The sequence below is a fragment of the Orcinus orca genome, chromosome 5, assembly GCF_937001465.1.
Source record: "Orcinus orca chromosome 5, mOrcOrc1.1, whole genome shotgun sequence".
NCBI classification, from domain to species: Eukaryota; Metazoa; Chordata; class Mammalia; order Artiodactyla; family Delphinidae; genus Orcinus; species Orcinus orca.
The window spans coordinates 129,081,233-129,085,892 of record NC_064563.1 but is presented as its reverse complement, the minus strand read 5'-3'; the positions used below and the strand labels follow the sequence as shown (position 1 = coordinate 129,085,892).

Sequence of the window (4,660 nt, the reverse complement as noted above, 5' to 3'; positions counted from 1 at the left end):
GCTGTGAAAGCCATATAAAGAGGCACCTCTGGGGACCTTCTCTACCCTTTCAGCTGACAGTAATAATTATGTATGCGCTGAATGCTTAGTCACCAATGGCTTGTTATTAATGACTGGAGTGCAGGTTTATTTGTGGCCTTAACAATTACAGTGTGTATTCCCCTCCTCATTCTAATCATCAAACACCAAAATGCAGTAAGCTTAATGGGGAAAAGACAAATTACCAGATCTTATCTTAACAATTTAAATGATTTTGCATTCCTGGTATGCTATTAAGTCAGTTAATTGTGCTTAGAGATACTACATAGAATTCTTGCTCATTGGTTTCTTGTTATTATGGTGGGAGGTTTCACTGATATGACCAGAATCAGTGTTATTATGGACAATGAATTTAAATTCTACACTTAAATGGAGACAATGGTATATAACATAGAAAAGCGAAACAAACGAAATTAAAATATATTTATAGGAAGCAAGATGATTTTTAATATATATGTGCAAAAGTCAAAATGTGAAATGGATTTGGGGCAACCAAGAAGAATTTAATTGTTCATATGAGGTAACAAAGAGAAAAACCTTCTGTGAGCTGATCATTATAAATCCATTGAAAGTTAAAAGAGTAGAAAAAATTAACTTAGGGATTTGTGGGGCCATTTCTCAAATAAAATTAGGAGAAAAGAAGGAAACTTTAATTTTAGTGTTGAATGAAACCAATAAATCCTTTAAAGAGTGTGTGTGTGTGTGTGTGTGTGTGTGTGTGTGTACATATATAATTCCCCCCCGAGAAACAGCGCTATGGTTTCATGCTTCACCAAAACAACAAATTTGAATATATATATATATATATGTGTATATATATATATATATATATATATATGAATTTTAAACAGGTCAGGTACCAAATTACTTTCCAATAATACATAGTAGCCAATTAAATGTTATGTCCCCTTTCAGTGCACTCCACTCTCACCATCCTCTTGGCATAACACTAGTTTATTCCTTGCTTATTAAAATGTACCGTATCAAACTCACAGAATATGAAGTTCAAGAAAAATTACAGTAGCAAATGTAACATATAAAATAAAAGAAAACACCATTCCATGGCAATGTGAGAAAGAAGTCCAATTATTTTTCTGTTATCTTGTAGAGTTTAGATGTCTACATAGTGTTGCTGATAGAGAGAACAGTAGCAGAGTAACTAATATTAGCCATACTTTTTTTAGCCTCAAAATCTTCTTAAAGATGTGCTTCTAAGGATGGCTAGAGAACTGAGAAAAATGGTGTCATTTCTGATAGGAATTATTGGAATGGTCAAGTTATGCAAAATTCATCAAATCAGCCACATCCTCATTCTATTTCATCAATATAAAGAGAAGAACATAAATTGTTTTTAACCTGGAGTTTTTCATATAGCAATATCCCCACAATAATAGTAAAAAACTCTAAAAGTTAAAATTAGAATGCATAATAAAGTGATCTTTGCTTTGGCAAATTTGAAAATAAAAAGGTTATAGGTCAACATAATTCAGAATGGTCAACATGATGACATCCCTATGACACCTCAGCAGAATCTTGATACATCATCAAAGCCATAGTCTTTTCAAAGATGGTTTATCAGTTATCTCTTTATTCTTCTCCTGTAAACATTCACATGCTCAACAGACCTTGCGTTGCTGCTATAAAGTCTGCAAAATTTTTTTAAAGGTTAAAAAACATAAAAATGGTGCCAAAGGAAAAGCATCAGATTGAAAAAAAGAAAAGATGAGTTAAAAAACAAGTCATACCACTATATGAAAATAAATCCTGAGTGTATGCATTTAAAACACTTGAACCCACAGCAAATATACAAGGTTAATAAAGCTATTCACTTACTTAAGAAATTTCAAATTCTGGACTCTATTAATCCAAAGCAAGGTGTTTATCTTGATTTGACACTGGATACAGTACATGAGGAAAAGAAAAAAGTGGAGTCATTTGCCAGTGTTCTTTGTTTTCCATATCCATTGGTTTCAGAAACTAATAAAGTTGCTATATTTACAAGGAATGCATCAAAGATTAAAATAGCAGAAGAAAATGTAGCTGCGTTTGCAGAAGGAACTAATCTCATTCAGAAGATTTTGAATTATAAAATTCATGCAGATTTTTAAGTGGCTGTTCCTGAAGGAATGCCTGAGATTATTCCATTAAAGAAGAAACTGAAAAAAAAAGATTTTCCAAGCTTATTCAAAATTCCATTGGCTATTACATCCCCCAAATTTGAGTTACTTAAAAATGGGCATAAAATTAAGGTAGATGAAGAAAGAGAGAACTTTCTGGAGACCATAATAGCAACATTGGATCAAATGACCAGATAGCTGCAGTGTGCAAACAATTATCAGTGAAGTTTGTAGGACAGACCTCTGAGTTGGGGATCCTCTGTGGTACATGCTTTACTTCATAGTCCAAGTGAAGACTTTTACTAAAGATGGAGTCTTTGATGTCTAAACAAGCAAAAATCAACGAAAGAAAAATAAATGTTGCCTAGAAGTGTTGGTTTATGAAATTACTTTCAGTAGATTAAGGAGCAAGAGAGAAAATAATAAAACTATGAAATTTCTATATTTGGTGCCTTGTTATTTCTTGATGTGCACAGTTGAAAGTGAATTTTAACACCAAAAAAGAAAGTCTTATAATTGCAAAAATAAGAAAATAAAAATTTCCGTGTCCAATCCTTAATAAAAAGAAGTCAGGATATTGAAAAGGACCCAAATGTCAACACTTATTTTGTTGATGTTTTGAAATTGTGAGAAAAATCATTATACACTACATGCAGCCCCTGGGGAATCCATATGTATTTAAATTTTAATTCCCATTTTTTATTGAGAATCTATAAACTATGTCCTGCAACATAACAACGTAATCCCTCCAACAACTGCCCAGCTCAGACTTTGTCCTACTCTCACAGGTCACCATGAACCTTTGTGTATAATTTAGCATGCATAACATTTCACACTTATATTATCAATGTTTGGCAAGCAGTGATTTTGCCTTGTCATTTTTAGTCCCCAGCAAATAATTTTGAGGAAATGGATTAATTTGTCCCCAAATAAGTTCTAGGAGTCAGTAGGTTTCAACACAGCTTTTTATTGTTAACATCACATATTTCTGAGAAATTTCAGCATCACTTGTCATTTGGTATATTCTATTTGTATTGGAATTTAAACTACATCCTTTTTAGAAACAGTATCTTCATTTTATATGTCTCTGCACCACAGCTGATAAAGCAAAAATGTTTTGTTAATATCTTGCATCTTAGTCTGCTCTGGCTGCCATAACAAAATACCATAGACTAGGTAGCTTAAATGACAGAAATTTATTTTCTAACAGTTTTGGAGGCTGGCAATCTGATATCAGGGCGCCAGCATGACTGGGTTCTGGTGAAAGCACTCTTTCTGGCTTTCAGGTGGCCACTTTCTAGGTGTTTGCTAGAAGAAAGAAAAATATCTCTCTCTCTTTCTCTTCTTATAAGACTACCAACCCTATTAGAATAGGACCCTGCCCTTGCAATCTCATTTAACCTTATATACCTCTTAGAAGCCCTATCTCAAAAAAATAGTCACATTGGGGATTAAGGATTCAACATACGAGTTTGGGGGGGAACATAATTCAGTCCATAGCATCTTCACAAAAGAAAAAAAAATATTTTGCAAGATCATAGAGATTCCAATTTTGTTTAATTTACAGGTCCCAAAAGATACCTCATTTACTTTATACTGTCGACTGAAACAAATGCACAACGTAAAACTGCAGAATTATGTTTTATTTGGCAGACAAAAGTGAGGACTTAAGCTTAGGACACAGTCTCTCAGCTCTGAGAGACTGCTCTGAAGAGGTTAGGGGGAAGCCAGGATATATAGGAGTTTTTGCAACAAAGACCAGCTAGCCAGAACTTCAAAAATTTACTGTTAAAAAATTAAAGAAAAACAGATATTTCAAGTTGATGAATTTAACACTTTTTTATGTATGGGAAGATGTGAAAGTCTGGGCTCACTGAAATCATTCCTTTGATATGCACCTTAGCTATCTAGGACCAGTATCCTGTTCTTTCCCATCCTGAATCCCCTCAGGGTGTACAGTTGCCAGTGGCTATAGTGGTTGAGGGCTTTGCAGTGGGCAGCGCGTTTGTCTGTCCTAAGTTCTCCCAGGGCTCACCTGCCTGGTGTCTTTAGTGGCTTGATGGCTGTAACATCCTTTGTTTACTGATATGGTATGCAGCATTTTTCATCCACAATACCTAGTTTATTTATTTAATTTTTTATGTATCTATTTATTTTTTCAGTTTTATCTAGAGGTTAGCTAGGACAAGAAATTGTTATAAAATAGTATCTAAGAAATTCTCCCTTTAAAATCTACATGACAATTTTCTCAGGAAAAGACAATAGCATTAAGCATATTGATTCAATCAAATAGTTTATCATTCTTTTATCTCACTTACCTTGATCATTAAGAAAATAAGACTGAAATCTTTACTTTAGTAGATAAGTTTGACTCGTCCTTTTTTAAAATTTTATTTATCTGTGAAGTTCTTTGTGAATAGAATTAAAAGGCAAAAGGAAAAAAGCACATTTGAAAAATAACAAAATAAATATAGAATTCTTGAAATAAAGAATTCTGCTGTAGT

At 33.2% G+C, this 4,660-nt stretch overlaps 1 pseudogene; it reads left to right on the top strand.

Annotated features, from left to right (window-relative positions):
• The first annotated feature begins 1,539 nt into the window (after positions 1-1,539).
• LOC101274233 (39S ribosomal protein L1, mitochondrial-like) lies at positions 1,540-2,354 on the top strand (annotated as a pseudogene).
• The last annotated feature ends 2,306 nt before the right edge of the window (positions 2,355-4,660 follow it).